We start from the raw sequence: 20,285 nt of genomic DNA on the forward strand, positions 1-20,285 counted from the left end.
TACAGTAAAACTTAACGAGGGTTGAAAATTAAATTGTTAAAACGAAAACGACCAAAATTGCACTTTACGTTTATAATAATGATAATGTACTGTAAACTGTAACGATTTAATTTTATTTGATTTGCCTTGTCATTTCATACATGAGATTTTGGGATTCGTTTTAGGTAAATACATTTGGTAAAGCTATGCGTTCATATACGAGAGGGAAAAAAAGTCGTTTGTGAATTGTACTTTAAATTGATGTATTACACGCATTAATAACATGTGTATAAAAAAAAAAAGCTAAAATAAAAAAGTTTATAACTGGTAGCACTCCATTTAACTCATCTTAAAACTGATTCAAACTAACTTTTTTAAGGCAAAACAGAATTATCCTAGCGGTAACATAAAATATAAAATTATTATCTCGCTTCTGATTTGGCTCAATAAAGGTCAGAAAGCAAGATGATTGCACGCAAACAAGAGACGTCACAACTTCCGGTTAAGCGCGAGCTCTTCCTTTCTCATCCGCGCACACACATACGCAGACACGCGGCCGCCACAGGTGAGCCCCTGTTGCCACGGGAACGTTTCGCTTTTTGCCACTTCTCGCGAGACTTGGCCTGGTGGCAGCCGATAGGCAGGAGAGAAGCACAGCGAATGATCTCATCCTTCCAGCAGCAGCTGCATAGCGCAGCGAGGCAAAGCCCCAACTTTTTTTTTTCTATCAAACTTCCAAATTGCGCCTCCGCCGGGATTTGTAAAAAGACGAGTCGACTCGCTACGTTTCTCAAAATAAAAAGAGAATACGACGAAATGAGCTGTACGAAGGAAGGTCGCGTGTTGCTGTTTCACGTCAAGGACTTGTGGGAGCTAAATTGAACAAAAGGAAAAGCTTCGTATTGTGTTTTTCGTCACAAGAAGGAGAAGGAAAAGCCCCTCTGGAAAGCTAAGGTGAGTGTGTGGGTGGGGGGGGGAGTGGTGCATTTTGGTGGTCGCACTCACGTACGCGTCTGCCGCCGCCGCCACCGCGGAGGGCGAAGCGAATAAGGTGCAGCGATGAGTCAGTATGGGAACCCCTACCCAATGACCCCCTTTTCTCAAAATTGTACCCCTAAAGAGGTCCATGTGGTTCTGTAGGAAACGACCCCCACCCCTCGGCCGTCACCGCTGCTGTCAAAATCCGCATTGTCCCCAGCGGTACTCCCGGAGCCCATTTACAGGTGGTACCGTGAACGTTACATAGCCGCTGATTGACTGTATGTTAGTTTCCATGCTACTTCAACATCTGTATTTTATTTCCTCACTGCAAAGCTGGGCTGTCAAAACTCATCCTTGTTTGTTCTTTGTCGGTGGAATTTGGAACCAATAAGTGAGCTAGAAAACTATAACCGATCAGAAGGTATGTCAATCTATCCAATTTATTTAAAATAACTTATTACTTTACTGTACGATCAACCTACACTCAAAGCGAATACTGACTTCCTGTTGGGTATTTGATACTACTTTTTACAAATCGATACCAGTATGAGCACGCAAATCCTGAGCATTCACTGATAACGAGTACAGACACAAGTACATTTGATTAGAGATGGTCAATAACCAAATTTTTCCAATTACTCGTACTTACTCAGTGATTAGTCACCGATACGCTTCCAAATACCGATATCACTAATACTTTTGATACACCCTCCCACCCAAATATTAAGAGATACTTTTTAATTACCACCTATCTATTACTATATAACACTTTTATTAAAAAAAAAACATGAAATGTTCTATTATTTTTAACCATATTTGCTAGTTTGTAATTACAAAAATGTTCCAAGGTGTCAGATCAATACTGATACTTTTCCAGCCATTTTCAGACTCTCCTTTAGCCCATTACTTAAATAAATAAAAAAAAAAATACATAATGTATATGCTGTATATATAAATAAGTACCAGGATTGAATGTATAGACTTAAGAAAACGTACAAATGCATCTTTGGGATTGAATGAGTTCATGTATGCTGTATACAATAAAGTGCAATTTGTATTTTTTGTCCCAATATAGGTCCTTTTTTGACATATTTGTTTTTTGTTTTGTTTTTTTGCTCCAGTTGATTTTAGAGCACTTTAGGTACAGTGATTAAATACTACGATATTGAAATACTCTATGTATATTAATGCTAAAGTAATTTATTGCTTTAGGTCGTAAAGTAATCAATTGCTTAAGTACCATTTATTGGTAGCCAATAAATACTTAAAAAAGGGAAAAAAATACACACACACACACACACACACATATATATATATATATATATATATATATATATATATATATATATATATATATATATATATATATATATATATATATATATATATATATATATATATATATATATATATATATATATATATATATATATATACACTGTATATGGGACTGAATGTGTGGCCTTAAAAAAAAAAACGTAAAAATACGTCTTTGGGATTGAATGGTAAACACGTGCTATACATAATGAACTGCATTTTGGAATGGTTTCCCGTTGTGGGTGGCAGTGGTCACATGACCGATAGCTCCGCATGGATGTTGCAATGCAGCAGCGCATAGCAAACAAAGCTTTTGTTTAGTTAGTTCCAACCACGCCGCTGTGGAAACCTGTCCGGCCCCCATCGCTTCAAAACACTTTATTTTGAACTTATGTAACCCAGCGCCATCTAATAAAAAGCAACCCCCCCCACCCCCCACCCCCCACCCCCGCTTGAATCACAGCGTCTGGGCAAACTTTAAAGTTCAGTCAGGAATTTTTGGCATTCTTTGAAGGCTTAGTTTGATTTGACTACTGTCATCTTCACTTAAGGGATCTAATCTCCTCTTTGTCCGCCCTAATTGGAACGCTTCATTCACACAGCTTTTTTTTTTTTTTCTTCTTCTATTTGGGCTTTTCGCAGAATCGTAAGCAGCCGCAGAGGAAAGTATGCGCGCTCTATTTTAATACGGCCGGTCAAGGTTAGGAAAATCCAGCGTCGCTGAGATCATGTTGAGACAAGTCTGCGGCCGGATCAAAAGGAGATTGGAGCAGGAAAACTCCTGCGGGGAGTTCGAATGGGTCTGCTACCTGTTGCTAACCGGTAGCGTGGCGTCTGTGGCGCCTTTGCTACGTATGCTAGCTCCCGTTTTGCAGATAGACGTTGGAAGTGGATCAATGATTGATGAGTTAAAAGCCTGCAGTGTGTACAGAATGCAGCGGCGAGACTATTGACAAGGACGAGAAAGTTTGATCATATTACTCCGATTCTAGCTGACCTGCATTGGCTTCCAATACACGTGAGATGTGATTTTAAGGTGTTGTTAATTACTTATAAAATTTTACACGGTTTAGCTCCTTCCTATCTCGTCGACTTAGTATCACCTTATGTTCCGTCCCGACAACTTCGATCGCAAAATGCCGGTTTGCTATCGACCCCACGGGCTAAAAAGAAGTCTGCGGGATCAAGGGCATTTTCCATTCGCGCGCCAGTACTATGGAATGCCCTACCTATGGAAGTTCGCGCAGCCACCTCGGTAGAAATCTTTAAATCCCGACTAAAAACACATCTATACTCAAAAGCATTTAGTTAAATTAGCCTGTCTGCAGCCTTCTTCTTTTTTCCTGCCCCCCTCTTCCGGCCGGGAGAGGGGGCTAGCTAGATGGTGAGGGTTGACTTGACCGCCTCCATTGGGTCCTGCGCTGGTCGACCATCACGGGTTAGGAGTCTAGCCGTCTGCGGTCCACCTGGCTGGAATGCGGGATGGTTCCTGCCCAATGGCTTTGCCTGCTGTCAAGACATCACTGCACTATATAGCACAATATGTTTTCTGTAATTTATATTGTTTCTGTGTTCGGTACATGCAGCATCCACTTCAACCTGTGGGCCTGGAAGGGGGCTCCTCCCACCTGTGGTCCCTTCTGGAGGTTTCTGATTTTCCCCAAATTGGGGTTTTTGAGTTTTTCCTTCCCCTTCTGGGAGCTTTGACAGGGGATGCTGTTGTGCACCTTACATTGAAAAGATGTCTCTGTATGACCTCTTTTCATTCTGTGAAGCCCTTTGAGACTTCGGTGATTTAGGGCTATATAAATAAAATTTGATTGATTGATTGATTGAGTTAGGGAGTGTAATGGCTAAGCCACGCCCACAGACGTTTTGGTCAATGGTGGTTGGAGTTTTGCGTTGCTGAATGTTGTGTTCAGGTTCTCGATTCTTCTTTTTCTTCATCTTCTTTTCTGCTTCTTTTTCTTATTATGCTTCTTTTTCTGCTTATTATATTTCTTTTTTTCGCCGTGTTTCTATGCTTGTTTTATTTTTCTGCTTCTTCTTTTTCTTTTGCTTCTTTTTCTTATTCTTTTTCTTTTTTACTGCTTCGTTTTCATCAGTTTTTGCTTCTTCTATTTCATCTATTTCTCCATCTTTTTCTTCTGCTTCTATTTTTTCTGCTTCTTTTTCCTCTTCTGCTTTTTCCTGCTTTTTTTTCTTATTTTCTTTTGCTGCTTTTTCATCTTCGGCTTCTTTTTCTTTTGATTCTTCTTTTTTTCTGCTTCTTTTTCGTCTTCTTCATCTTTTGTTTCTTTTTCTTCTGCTGCTTCCTTTTCTCTGCTTCTTTTTCTTATTACTTTTCTTCATCTGTTTCTTTTTCTTCTTTCGCTTCCTCTTCTTCCTCTTTGTGTTTTCTCACTTTATCTCCTCTTTCTTGTCTTCGTTGTCTTCTCCCTTTTTTCCTTTGTCGTCTTCTTCATCTTCCACTTCATTTTGTTCTTCTTCCTCTTCTTTGTTTTCTTCACTTTCTCTATTTCCTCCTCTCCCTGTTTTCATAGTCTTCATCGTCTTCTTGTTTTTCTTTTTCCTCTTTCGCTTCCTTGCGCTCTTCTTCTTCATCTCATTTGTCTTCTAATTCTCCATTTACCCCTGTCCTTGTCTTTCTCTTTGTTTTCTTCTTCATCTTCTTTTTTCTTTCTTTTTCATCTTCTTCCACTTCATTGTCTTCTGATGATCTACTCCTCTCCTTATCGTCTTTGTCCTCATTTTGGTTGTCTTTGTCCTCATCATCTTCATCTACTTTTTCTTCTTCCGCTTCTTCTTTGTCTTTTCATTCTCTCTTTGCTCCTCTACATGTCTTCTTCGTTGTCTTCATCATCTTGTTCTTCGTCTTCTTTTCCTTCCTGCACATCCTTCTTCCCATTTGTCTTCTTCCTTGTCTTTTTCTTTGTCTTTTTTGTTGTCTCGACCATCATCTTCATCCTCTCTTCTTCTCGGTCTTCCTTTTCTTTCCCTCGTTCTCCTTTTCTTCATCTTTTTCTGTCTTCTTCACTTCTCCTTCTCCTCCATCTCCTTTTCCTCCTTCTCCTTCACGAGTGTTAGAACTTCCTTTGTGTTTTTTTACTCTCGTGGTTGGTACAGCGTGCATTGCCCATAATTAACAGTTGTCAGATAAGATGTAGTGTTATCCGTTTATTGGCAGAAAAAGGCCATAAACTCTAATGCTTTCCATCAAAACAAAGGCTCCGGTTTCAAACTTAATTCCCGAAGGAAAGCGTTTCTATTTGGACTCTTTGCATTCTAGGGTCGCGCACCACAACAAACAGTTGTTTTGTTTCATCTGCGCTTTTATCACGAGAGAGAGACGTTCCTGTTGCTAAGTTAAGCTGATGTTCCCATTGTCTCCTGAGGGGGAATAGCTCCAGCAAACTTACAAGGCAACAAACAACAAAAGGAGCTTTGTGCCGCTTTACAAGTGGCCACTCCGGAATGTGTGGGATGCAATTATGCTAAGTGGCCATCCCCGAATGCTCAAATGAACTGTTTACATTATATAATGAACGATGGGATTGCCGTTGTCATGATTAAGCGCAGGAGTCTTCGGTTACCTGGGTAATTACGCCCGCCTAACCTCAGTCAGCCGAGCGTGAGACTTTTCCGGGTAAAGTAAATCTTCTCCCGGAGTTATCGGGTATCATTCCTGCGATTGGTGATGTTAAGTGGAAGTTGATGTACAAGTTTAATTTGTTTCCCGACTACTTTATTTGGGTATAAATCGTTTTTTCCCATTGAAATGAATTAGCTCTCCAAAGCATAATTATTTTATCGATTGTTATAGATTATTCACTAAATCGGATTTTAAGGCATTTTATATCAAAGGGAAGGTATTGAAAGAAGACTCCAGGGAGCTGAAATTTCTCCCAGAAGGTGACAAAATGTCAAAGTTCAACATGGCATTGTGCCACCCCTTGGATGAAATTCTGTAAAAATGATGCAGAAATGGTCAAAACACAGGGTTAAAAGTATGTTTTCATTCCCATGCCTCTATTCAAAGACAGGGCATTTATTTTTAAATGTTTCTTTTTGAAATGGAGCATCAACAAAATTTAAAATCTAAATTCAATGAGAGCTGAATATCTGAAATTTTCAAGCGGAAAAAAAATTTCCTTAACAAATGCATTTTTCAAAAAAGTCCTTTTTAAACTAAGCTGCTAATGTGGAGTATTTTTGACTGGGAAAACTCATATGAACGTTATTTACAAGTACGTTTGAAAAAGTAAATGCTAAAAAGTAGAGATGGGAAAATGAAGCTTCATGAAGCACCTGTGATTTTTTTTTTTTTACTCCTTTAGATGGTGCACTTGGTTTAAGATAAACATTCGTGCAATCTGTCAAATTTCCCCTGTCTCTTTGACCCAAGAGTGCCATCTAAAGGAGTAAAAAAAAAAAAAAAGTGTTTCACGAAGTTTTTGTCAACAAATGCTATGTTTTTAGCACGTATGTTAAAAAGAAACACTTTTTAGGGTTAAAATTTTAAGACAAAAAATAGTTTGATGTTGTTTGAAAGATAATAAAACTTTATTTGCTCTTTGATGTGTGCCTTTTGCTCAATATGGCTTCCAAAAGTTTTTGACATAAAAAAAGACATCCAAAGCTGACATCGATGAGCATCTGACCAAAATGAGTCAGGCCGCCAGTGAAAAAGTCGAATGATGAGCTCAGCTGGTGACAGCTTTGACCGTAATAAGGTTTGACTATGGCTTTCCTGTTTGCCTCACGGTCGAAATGCTCCGCTTTTGTCCTCGTCGGAAGCGTCCACCGCGCACCGGCTGAGGGTTGCAATGTGATGATGTCATCCCTTTTATTGCCCTGTCACGGAATAAATGCAGGCAAACAAATCGTCCCATCTCAGCCTATTCATTTGTGTCCATTGTAATGGACATTTGGTTTTGGTCTATCGTGTTTGACTCATTGAAATTACCCTAATAAGTCCTGGTGCGCTAGGTAGAAGACATCCTGGCATTTCCAATGATGTCTCACATGTTTTGCTGGGGTGCCGTTAACTGAGACAAAAAGGACATAACACTGGAGACAAATGAACAGGCTGAGTCTCCATATGGGACCGATATTGCCATTAATTTCAACAAGAGCGAGACTTTTGGAATTTGAGATAGAGACAAGACCGACTGTGTAAATCCTCCTGACGTCCTAGTCTATTCATTTGTGTCCCATATAGTGGACGTTTGTTTTTGCACAATAACCTTTAACTCATTTGAGCTACACTACTAAGTCTTAGTGTCCTCAGAAGAGGACATCCTGACCTATATGATGGTAGTGCATATGTTTCGGTGGGATGTAATGTATACCACTGTCTTTCTGAGACAAATGGACACAACAGTGAACACATATGAATGGGCTGGATCTCATTTTGCCATCCTCTTGACATCCAGTGAAGTAGATGTTTGTTTTGGCTCTCTATTTTTGACTCGTTTATGCGACATCAATAAGTCCTAGTGTCCTCAGTAGAGGACACCCTTGCATTTCCAATGATGTCATATGTTTGGCTGGGTTGTTTTGCTGAGACAAAATGGACGCAACTGTGGACACAAATGAATAGTTTGGGTCTCACTATGGGTCTCATATTATCATTGATTAAAATTAAAATGAGCCTTTTGGAGGTTGAGACAGAGACAAGAGCGACTGTGAAGTCCAATGAAGTGGACTTTGTTTTTTGCTCTATATCTTTTGATTCATTTAAACTACACTACTAAGTCCCAGTGTCCTCAGTAGAGGACATCCCAGCCTTTCCAATGACATCTCACGTGTTTGGGTCGGAGGCGATTAATTTTGCTGTCTTTCCGAGACAAAATGGACACAACAGTGGACACAAAAGTCTGAATATTGGAAGGATATTTTCAGAAAGCTTGACATAGCAGAACATCCAAATTCAGGCGTGTTTTGCAGGTGCAGTTTCTCTTGGTGGTCTGTAAACTTTTTTTGAAGTAAAAAAAAAATCCCGTGTTGACTCGTTTCTGTTATCCCGTGCCCAACTTTGAAACCAACTCCCACAATTATGCAGAAATCCCACTGTAATTCTCCCCCGCTTTCTTCTCCCATCAGACCACATAGATGCTGAAAATAGATTGAGATGAAGGGAAGAAAAAAAAAAGCCAATGCAGCACTTGAAAAATGTAAAGTGAGACAAACACAAGGAAAAAAAAAACAACTTTCCGGAGTGAAATCTGGCATTTTGGATGCTGATGATAATCCGCCGCGGGCCATTTTCTGACGCGCTCGTTATTGTCTGGACATGTCTGCCAGTTGCTACTCTGTCTCTCAAGTTTGGCCTGCGCTCTTTCCCTCTCTGGAACACATTACACACATTTCTGAAGGGAATCCAAACACGCAGAAGCAGAGTCGCAGGCCCGCGTCTCATGCCGAGCGCGGCGTGGAAAATAATTCCGCAAGAGAGAAAAAACCACAGAGGTTTTTCTGTTGTCCCCGTTGCGGGCCGAAATGTGAGAAGGAGGCAGGAATGCGCCAGGCTCGTTCGTGACCGAGCTTGCAGCAGAAGCCGACGTATAGACAGGTCGGTTCAGCTCGTCTTCATTCCTGCTCGGTAGTCGCGTTCAGGTGCGACATGTGATGTTGTTGTGTTGTATCGCAGGAATGCGGCCGCATGGCAGCTTGTTCAAACGCTACATTTTACCACTGAGGACTTGTACTCCCGATTCCACATCCTCTTCCCCGTATCCATTTACACCCTTTTGACTTCCTGCTCTGTTCAAATACTGAAAGGAAAGAGTGAGACCGTTCACAGGCTTCCTTGGGTTTGATTAACTTTCAAAACATTTCTGTATTATTAAGCAGCGGGAAAATGTTGGGCTGGGCCAAAATAACAAATATTTAAAGGGGTGATTCATTAAGAAAAAATAAATGTGTAAAATGTTGATTTTAAATGAATTTTAACATAACCCTGACATTTAGAGTTTTTGCATAACATGCTAAAAAGGGCAATCCATTTTATTTATTTATTTTTGATTGATTTCATTTTTTGCAGAAAAAGTTAGAACTTTGTCTACAATCGGTTCGATAAATACATTATTTTTAACACCAATATTATCATTAACTCATTCAGTAGAGGTATAAATGGATACCTGGTGTTGATTTCTGGACTCCTGAAAAAAAATGTATAAAAACGTCTTTGGGAGTGAATGAGTTAAAAAAACAAAACAAAACAAAAAAACCTACTGTTAAGCAGCAGTAAAAAGTAGGGCTGGACCAAATGGCCCCCAAAACAAAACAACAATAAAAACACCTAACAAACATAAATTTAAAGGTTTGATTGATTAAAAAAAAAATCTTGTGTAAACAATCCAACAAAAATAACAAATAAAGATTTTAAATTAATTTTAATGTTAACCTAACATTCCTAATTTTTGCACAACATGCTAAAAGAGATGGCCCATTTATTTAGCCATTTTTAGCAGGCAAAAGTTAATTTAATAACTAAATTATTTTGAACGTACAATAATATCATTAACTCATTCATTTAGTTTAGATTCTGTTCAAGCCTAACATAGAACAATATAAAACAAAATATAGACACAACGCTCCTAGGCACACATTCTTTATCCTCATCCAAGAAAGACTAATATTACTGTACTACATTTTACTCATCCATTTTAATCATCTTCTTCATGCATATGCACAACATATGCAGCTGGAACCCATTATAGTCATTTCTATTCATTTCAATACGTAAAGACGATTTGAGATATGAACACACTTCCCTTTCTACAGATCTCTCTGAGCTTAAAAATCCAAAGCACATTTTCTGGAACTCTTAAGCCATGTTGTTCCAGGTGCACAGGTCAGATAGGGCCCGCTCATAACAAACATGGCTGCTCTCCCACAGTCTTTCCTCTGCGGCTGCCAGTTTCCTGCACTTTTCATTGAGGTGTTCCCGGATACGCGCTAACACAACAGAAAGTCGGACGCTGCGCGTGGAGCGTTTACCTCCTCCGGGGTTTGAATCCCTGCGAGATGTGTGCACAAGTGGCACTTTGCTGTCATCAGCGGGGGAGGAGCCGAAGTGTTAGCATGTCTCTGTTGATGCCATACTTGGCCTGAATGCTAATGAGGTGTGTAACTTGCCCTCGGCTGTTTTGCTACCAGAAGAGCATCTTTGATGTTTTGTTATCTCGTCGGCGCGGCTGTGAAGTGTGATTAGTTTGTGTGTGTACGGTTCAGAATAATATCAATATGGTGGTGCAGGGCTACAATATTGATAAACACTAGCAGCAAAACATTTTTTTTTTTTTTTACAACTTGCTGCCCCACTACCTGCTACTCTCATATTTTGTTTCAGATTAAAGCAGTATTTCGCATGTATTTTTGAAACAAAAGACTCGCCACTGAAACTATAAATAAGGTAATTATCTATAAAAAAAATGTTTTTGTATGAAGAAAATTGGATATTTTATTAGATGAATCAAATATAAAACAAATCAACTTTCAACAAATAGTTACTTTAGATCTATTCAGGTTACAGGTTAGTCTGAAACTGAAAAAAAAAAAAAAAACTTGCTTCAAAGTGCCAGAAACAATAAAATAATGATGTCAATGCTCATTTAAACTAGAAACATGTTCGACTAACAAAAACATTTCATGCTGATCAATTAATGAATAATTCTACTTTAATCTGGAACATTTACGCAGGAGCACAGATATCGAAAACATTTTAAACTGAAAAAAGGTATAAACCATTATTTTCTAAATCGCACCAAACATTAATTTGATTTAGAAAAATATTGTTGTTGACAGCAATTTAAAAAGGGTAACAACTCCCTCACAGACTTTGACAATGAGCGCAACTGCACCACCTGGTGCCACGGATGTGCAATTACACTTGACGCGGCTTCGAACCGCCACACATCTACTGAAAACCGGTTCACAATACCGACAGTCTTGTTTGCCGAATATCCTGATTCAGATCATATCGCAATGTAAGTTGTTTTCAATTTACCATCTTCAGGCTTGAGCGAGCCAAGTAACCAAAACAAAAACAACGGTTCCTGGGATAGCGCCGATTTTGCTGCTCTTGCGTAATCCAACATTAGTAGTCTGTCTATGTGTTGTGTGTTTTAATGGAAGCAGAAATAGTGCAAACGCTGCATTGCTGCTTTAAATGTCATGCGGCTTGTGTTGGAACAGGCATCATGTGAGTGCGATAAACCGCAGTAGCGGAGTTTGGATGTGCCAGTGAAGCGCGGAAGGCCGCTCGCTTGCCTTGCCGCTGTTTCCCTCTCCAGTGCAGAATGCCGCTTAGCGGAGCGCCGCGGTTACGCAACGCTTGCTGATTTTTTTTACTCGCGTGCGAAGGGGTCCTCATCGACAAGTTGCTCGTAAGAAGAAAAGCAAAAGTGATGGATAACTGTACTGGATTCTTGGTTGGGATTAGGGATGGGGCGATCCGACCCCAAAAACGAAATCTCGGTTTTACGCCAGTCACTCTGGACGATTACGATTTTAATCGATTTTAACGGTACTGGGCGTGGGTCGATAACTGGATTGACGGTTTCCCACCGTGTTAAAAAGTCAAGGTTTAAATAATTGCCAATCAGAGGTGGGCAGTCCGTCCAACGGACCTTTTTTTTTTTTTGCAGACATACCAACGATTGACGGGAACTGGAAAAAAAGACGGAATAAGTGTTGTCAGAAGTGGATCTTTCGACCGGTGTCGTGATCATCGGGATACACATTTCGTCAGAAGTCTGCCGGGCTGACATCACCTGTTTTTTGACGGAATTATAAGCCAACTTTGCTGCATTGGTTGCTTCAATCGACTCAAACCGATAGCGCTATTCGCCGCCACTAAGAAGCAGACTTACGTCCAATTAGGTTAATGATTTGCCTTGGTTCAAGGCACTACTTTTGCATTCACAGCATCAGTACAACCAGCATTACATTGTTTGTGCTTCCTTTCTGAGTCATGGTTTCATGAACCAAAACGCATACTGTACTGTATAGTATACAGACGTAAAGTATAAAGTTAAAACGACTTGAAGGTTTTTGTGTTATTTTGCATTTAAATATGATTTACGGAAAGAAATAGCTTGCCGATAGTAAAGCAAATTATTCTGGGATGCCACATCCCAAGGTCAATGGACGACAAAAATGAGCAACAGACCAGCGGTTGTTTGATGGATGGACGGTCGGAATTTTCTTGAAACTTCAGTTATCCGCAAGATCAAATTAGTTTTACGAGCTTTCTAACCTGATTGCGGCGCAACTGTTGATCGATGGCGGGATGACTTTGAAAGGGCACTGGGAGCATCTTCACTTACGATAGGATGCGATTTCATCTGGCGCGTGTGTTTGGCGCCACTGCCCGGCAGTTTCATGACCTTTGCCAAGCTGCCTAATCAAAGCATCGCAAAGCGCCTCGACTTTCGCAACGTGGTCGTGTTGCAACCTGCCCGAAAAAACCTGACATGTCAGAGAACAAAACAACACTGTTGCTGGAGAATTCCCCCAATTAGATCTGACTTTTAGTAACGTTGAATACTTCTTCCTTTCTTGAGTGTCTTTTTTATGTATCTATTTCTAAGAATTTTTTTTTTTTTTTTTGTCCAAATAGTAGTAACAGGTACCAATAGTTGCACATGGGAAAAAAAAAAAATCTCATAAACTCATTTAATGCCAAAGACGTAATTTCTCGTTTTTACTCATCCAGACATTCATTTTCATGTACCTTTTCACTTTGTTTTCAAAATATTTTCAAGTGTTAGCCTAAATGAGTGTTTAAAAAATGGCTGATCAAAAAGAATGAATTCGAGTTAAAATATTAACTTTTTACTTAAATATAATACAAAATAAGTGGATTATTCTTTTCACTGCCACAATGAAGTTGTTATACCCTATCGTAAACATGTCTTGTAAACCAACCATTCAGAATTACGCCACTTTTAACTTTTTTTTACCAGTTGAATCGACAACAGAAAACACTGCTTTGACCTGTTTGTAATTTCAGGTCCTTCTTATGTTTGTTTCCTCTGTGTGTAATTAAGCATAGGATGTGAAGCTTGGCGTAATTGATGGCTTTTAAACATCGCGGCCCTTTGTTGTATTGACACCTCCGCTGTGAGAATGTGTCAAGTTACTGTCGACTACCCCTGCCATTCAGCTTTCTTTTTTAATTTTAAAAAAGTACAACATTTTTTATATGGGTAGTAAGGCAGCAGTTTAAATCAAATAGCCTAAAAAATTAGGATTTTCCACCAATGCCACAGATCTTTTTTTATTTTTTATCAATACCCTCTTTAGGAAATGAATCTTTTTTAGCTCTTAACATTAAAAAAAAACAAATAAATAATCAAATAAAATGTTTTTAATATGTGAAAATAATGCATTTTTATGTTTTTATGTGGTTTTATTTTTTTTTCAAATATATTTTTATTATTTTATGAATTAATGTGTGTACATTTTCTTAACCTCGCCCTTTTTCTACCCGATTCCGATTTCCTGAAAATGATGGGGTCGGCCAATCACGTGATCGGTATCGGGGCATTCCTAGTGGAAACATTTTCGATTTATTTGGCGCGCAAAAATTGGAAGTGACTTGTCTAGCATTTAGCATCAGCTAAAATAATAACACAATCACCAGTCATCAGAATGACGACAAATCTAATTTATAATAAATAGTTGTGAATATTTTGTATGTTTGATTTTTGTCAGTTTTTCATTTAAAAAATCTGTCCCTAATATTCGCAGTCTAGAAATGGTCGTAGTTTTGACAGCACTTGTGTTTGTGTTATCGATTATATTATGTTCAAAGTGTATCGATGTGTGTCATGCTCGCTTGTTTGCTCCATTGATTATTTCCATAAATAGTTTAGTGATGTCATCGGGTCCAAAAAAAAAACGCTACTGACCCATCCACCACACGTGCACGCTGGCGCTCGGTGTGTGACCGCCGCATAATTTTTCAGGCTGCGGGGCATGCTATGGGAGGAAAATGTGTTTGCACGATCATGATTGACGTTTTGATTGGTTGCGGTGTGACCTCATTGTGTATATCTGCTCAAGCTTGCCGAAACACATTCTTAGCTCTGTTAGCGGGAAGATTTGTGGACCGGCGCTGTTTTCGCAGAGGTGGCAAAATTGCTCACACTCTGTACTTAAGTGGAAGTCCAGTTTTAGTTTTAGCACAAGTAAAGAACTTGGCTGCACGCAAAGTTTCCAACTCAGAGAGCCGTGTTTGCAATTTCCCGCTTTGCTAACAATTTGAAATGAGTCACAAACGTATTAGCGATAAAGTCCACTTTTGTCCACTGTCTGGCAAATATATTGATTTTCCAAATTGATTTGACATATTCTGTCTCCGTTTTTCTATTCTAGACCCTAAGCTTGACTGTTGACTACTTTTTAAAGGCTTTTTTTACTTTTGGTCGTCTTTGGATGAGTTAAAAAAAAAAGATATTTGCGAACGTCAGGAGTGCAAAGATCATATATTCATTCTCAAATACGCAAGCATGGAACCGCACAAACCTTTTCAACCGGCAAATTTGTTTAAACGTAAGTACATTTAAACATAATATTTATATAAGTTTTCAGACATATTTTCGAATACGTTAGAACATTTTCCAATATGTTTGAACATACTTCCAAATAGGTTTGAACGTACGTGTAAATTCAATACGTAAAATGTTAGCATTTTGTTTCCCATAATGCCACGGGTATGCTCGACATGATTCATTACAAACAAGTATGTTTGGACAGATTCCAAGTACAGTACTCTGGATTCGTATTGGCATTGATCTAAACAGTATTTTGATGTAATCAAGAAGTATTTTCCCCCCTTTCTTCAGATCGTACTTTCCACAAATCTTCTTTATTCTTAATTTCTGAATGTCTATTAATCAAGTTTGACTGACTCATCTAATCGTTTTGTTGACATTCCTGTTAGCGCAACTCCATCGAGTAGATGCATAACGCAACCCAGCCACTACTGTAGCTTCTATTCTATGCGCCTTAAATTGCAGTGCGCCCTATATATGAAACCCTTTCAAAATAGGCCATTCATCGGTCAAGGTGTGCCTTATGATCTGGTGCGCTTTATAGCGTGGTAAATATGTTAACCGATGTAGACGTTCAGGATTTTATGACAACATTGGATAGAAATAAAGTCGCAAACAAACAAAGCCGTGTTGACGAGAACATTGTCTTTAGCAGAGGTAACGATAGAGTCCAGAAGATTCCACTTTCATCCTACGCTATGCCTCTGAGTACATCTCAATCTTAGACAACATCGGCAACGGCGTCCCAATTCTCTGTTCACCTGATATAATCGGCATAGCAGGAGGTGTTTGGCCCTGTGCCTCACTAGAAATGGTTGTCACAGCTAGTTTTATCTGAAGGGCATCACTGTGGGGGAATTGTTGTATTAAATGTAGAATTTGAATGTCACGTCAGATGGGTTGGCCTCATTAGTGGGTCTCACGGGGCTTGTATATCACCAAGGACACTCATTACTCTGACTGTCATACTTTGCGGTTAATGACATTTTTCATAGGAGAACTATTTGTTTTACCGCTGCACAAAATCAAACAGTGTATAAATTAGGGATGGGCGAGTACCCATAGTCCATAGGTGTGGAACTCCAGTCCTCGAGGGCCGGCATCCTGCGTGTTTTCCGGTTTTCTTTCCCCAACACACCTGATTCAAATAATTAGCTCATTAGCAAGCTCTTCAGGAGCTTCGAAATGATCCCAATCATTTGAATCAGGTGTTTTTGAGGGAAAGGGTTTGAAAACATGTAGGATACCGGCCCTCGAGGACTGCAGTTCCACACCTGTGACCCATACCAAGGATCTGTATCGGGCCATTGCTGGTCTATCGTTTGTCAGTCGGTAGCGCTCCCCCATACTTTCCGTCATTTTTTTTTTTTTAACCCAAACCAAACAGTAATATGTAAATAATAAAATAAATAATAATAATAGTAATAATAATAATAATAATAATAATAAATCAAGTTGTTTTATCTTTCATTTATTCAGCTTTTTGTGTTCAACATCGCATATCCCATATAAATATGCACAAAAAAAACTGTTAAATTACGGTAGTATGTTTTGTACATTTATGGTAAGAAATTGGATGGATACTGTTGATTTTACACAGTACATTTTGTTTTGTAATTGTAATTGTTAAATCAACAGAATTAATACAAGTTTTTACAGTAAATATATAACATGTTTAATCAAAATTTAATGGTACTTTTCTTGCAACCAAGTTGTTGGTATTTTGCCATAAAAACAGCATTTTTTTTTTACATTATACGATATAAAAATCCCTCTAAATGTTATTTCGTCATTTTAATAACACACACCATGGCGTGTTTTAATTGGACATCCATGATATATGTAATCACGATAGTCAGGGATCGACTTAGACTCAGGTGATTGTAAACTTCACCCAAATTACAGAAAAAACAGGGGGGTCGATTTTTACTCGAGATTGACTCGTTCTCGAAAAAATACAGTAAATGAATATGTATCGTCCCGTTTTGACCAACGTTGGGCTATTTTTGTCCTTTTTTTAGAGGAGTTATTTAGAGCGATATATAGTTACGTGGTCCAAATAGCTATTTAATTAGAGTGTGAAATCAAGTGCTGGAGTGTCGGAGTGCTGTTGCAGTGCTGGCTAACAGGGTGAACTCTGGGCTTTGTCATCAGTTTTTGGCAAAGCGCCACCACTTGTGGTTTCAGTGCTTTTAACTTAATGACGCTCTATTAGCCCGCTGCCATTCACACACATAAATCCTTTGTCTCTTTTTCCGACAAATTAACCCGCTATGAAAGAACCTGAAGTCGCAGGGAGCCGAGTGGTTTTCACACATGCGTGGGATAGATGATCCGCATGACTGCTTTTACCGTATATTTATCTATTTATTTTTAACCATTAAAAATTGCACCGGGAATTGACTTATCAAGTAATATGCTTCATAAAGGATACTACAGTCGGAGAGAAAGCTAAAAAATGCGGTTAATCGATTCTTAAAATGATTATAAGCTGTTGTTCCTCTCATATACCATTCAAAAGGAAAGAGGATGTGCTCAAATAAAAAAGTAAACCAGTCAACAGGTTTATAATTGGATTATGCTTAATTGATTGTGCATGTACAACATTGCGTACAGTAGCTTCTCAATGTAATGGCCAATTAATCCACTAATCTTTTGGAAACAAGCCCAATTCAGATTACATTAGGGCATTTTATATCTGATGTGGAGTTTTACCTGACTTGTTTTTATTGATCAGATTAAATCTTGGCAGGCTTTAGAGGTAGTGCATAATAAAGAGCACTCTAGAAGAAAAACGAAGCGCAGAATGCAAAAAATCCGGATGAGGTGACCTGGCAGTTAGGAGCCGAGGTAGCAATGTGGAAAAAAAAAAATTGAGGTCTGCTTCAGGCTGCACTTCCCCTCTCCATGCACTCGCAAGCCGCCAGCTGCATTAGTGAGATGGCAAGCCACTGTTGCGCGCAAAAAAAATGCAACAAAAAGACGACAAATGACAATGGACGTAGTTTTAAGTAAATCTAATTACATTTACTATAACTGATCCTCTGCGATATGAACATTTCAAAAGCCGTCTACCTTACGTGTAAAATCAAGCACTGTGTCTTCCTACCACCAGGGGGCAATGTTTCCCACGTTTGCATAACAAAAGCTTATGCTTTTCTCACCCTAATGTGTTATTCCCCAGTGTGAAATGGCATTGAGTTTCTCACCTGATCTCACCTAATATATACCGTACGAGATGTCAATTGAGACCCATTTTGAAAAATTGGCAAAAATTGGAATACATTTCGCTTTGAAATGACCGAAAATGACATTTTGACTGCTAATTGATTAAAACTTGCTTAAAAGTAAACGGTGTGCTTGGTTCTAAGTAGCCTTCGGCTTAATTCTGCTGGTTTGCACTCAGCTAGTTAATTATTTACTTTATTTATTTTACTTTATTATTATTATTTATAAGTATCCAACATTGAAGCCTTGTTTATTTACTGCTTGGTTGTGTGTGTGTGTGTGTGTATAGACAGAAACAGACAATACAGATCTTATTTGATTAATCTCAGTTTTTTAAATCTCTTGACAGCGGTAGTGTTTCATAGATGAGACGAGACGGCTGTTTTAGGGGAAAAAAACAATGTCCATACCACCATTGTGTTCTTGTGAGTGAAATCCACTTTGCCAGTGTGGCGCTCCGCCTATTACTCTGCGAGCTGCGGCGCGGTGATAGCGATGACCGCAGAGTCTAGCCAGCGCATCACATCACATAATAACCAGCATGATGCATGGTGATTCGCTGTCACCCGTTTCTCAAGCGCTTTGATGTTTACACCCATTTGCGTTCGGTTGAGCAATTCGTCAGCGTGACGCTCCGTCTGAAGCGGGGCCCTCGTCAGTCAGCGCCCCTGCGTAATTTGTCTGCTTGCGCCGAAGTCATGATGTCATGGCCAAGTCAGAAGCTTAAAAAGTTGAACAGCCAGCATTGCGTATTTGTCCAAGAATTTGTCCGAGCATGTCTTTTCACACAAACGCTCTTCAGCTCCTCTCGCAAATTGGTGGCGTTCCAGAATCTGACTGGACTCGGCTCATATTCTTGTTTGTCTGCCAGCAAAGCCTGCTGTTTGGTTGTCTCTGAAGTTGCTCGGTCCCCAGACCCGCTCGATTAAACCGGAAAGTTTGTGCCTGGTTCTGTGCCAGATTTCGCTTACGAGAGGAAGCAGGTAGGATTTCGTGAGGGATCTTCTTTTTTTGAAGCCGCCTGTCCACTCAGAACAACCGTACCGATTTGATTCGAGGGTGACGGTTCACCCTTAAAAATGAACCCTCCTGGTTTTTCTATATCTTAACGCTTTCAGTACCGCGTACGAACATTCTTTTCTTTTAAAATAGTAATAAAAATAATTAATAAATTATCTTCAAATACATTTTTTTAAAGGAGAGTAGCTGACATCCTTGACTAGTGCTTTTCTAATATTAAGCCAATTGAGCACTGCAGTGATAACTGTGACCATTGGATGGCAGTGTTGCCATACATACAAGAGATATTACATACTTGCAATTCTAAATAAGGAATGAAGTCAATCTTTCATATGTTTACATAGACATAGCACAAAATATTCTGTCGGCCTTGAAAGATGAGTGATTTCGAATCTTCGACTTTTCAAGTGACGAAGTCATCACATTCATTCAATTTAGTGCTCCGCATATATTGACTGATTCAAACCATGTTTTTAGTTATTAAATGAACTCATTCAATTTTACGTTTAAGAGTCCAGACATTGAATCTTATGTAGTTAATTCTATTTTTTTTTTTTTAATATTTTTGATTGTTAGGCTAAAGAAGTCTAAAAATGACTGGTACTAAAAGTGCTAATTACAGACAAAATCCTAACAGCTGATTGCTAAAAACGCAATAATCAATTAGTCTTATAAACATTCCGCCATTTTTGCAAAATCTTGACATCACAATTAATCTTCAGTTTTCACAAACTTATCACATTAATTCGATTTATTCCCCAACCCCGTTCGGTACATTCAAATTACAATTTCTCCAACGTCAACATATTCATCACACATCATAATTTTACACAATTATGATTAATTTTCAGCCCTTATAGGCAATTTCTCAGAAATTTCTAGTTCCCTCAAAATACTGCGTTGATTCATCATTGTCAGGACTGGGTTACACAATTTCCGAAATAACCGTCATTTGCCACTCTTTCAAACATACGTAACAGTTTATTCCCCTCCCTATTAGATGCCTCACTGTTGTCAAGAAGGAATTTTCATCCGTTTCTGTTTATTCCAAACCAAATCCCTCCCGGATTCTTGTTTCTCAGCCTAATCCTTATCTCTCCAACTCCTCTTGCATCTAATTCATCAGCTTTTCCTGGCAGCGCTGGTGTAAACAAGCGTAGCGAAGTACCCGTGCCAGGCAATTTTCAAAGACTT

General features: G+C 39.0%; 1 protein-coding gene across 4 annotated transcripts in view; it reads left to right on the top strand.

Moving 5' to 3' along the window:
* The first annotated feature begins 652 nt into the window (after window positions 1-652).
* The window catches only part of LOC148412619 (signal-induced proliferation-associated 1-like protein 1), a 47,012-nt gene continuing 27,379 nt past the window's right edge, over window positions 653-20,285 (top strand). For all 4 annotated transcript variants that reach the window (XM_088433494.1, XM_088433495.1, XM_088433496.1 and 1 more), the window contains exon 1: window positions 653-933. The gene's annotated coding sequence lies outside the window, so the exon portion shown is untranslated. The remainder of the gene's footprint in view (window positions 934-20,285) is intronic.

This window comes from Hippichthys cyanospilos, chromosome 14 (genome assembly GCF_059441005.1).
Source record: "Hippichthys cyanospilos isolate Australia breed blue-spotted pipefish chromosome 14, RoL_Hcya_1.0, whole genome shotgun sequence".
Taxonomy (NCBI): Eukaryota; Metazoa; Chordata; class Actinopteri; order Syngnathiformes; family Syngnathidae; genus Hippichthys; species Hippichthys cyanospilos.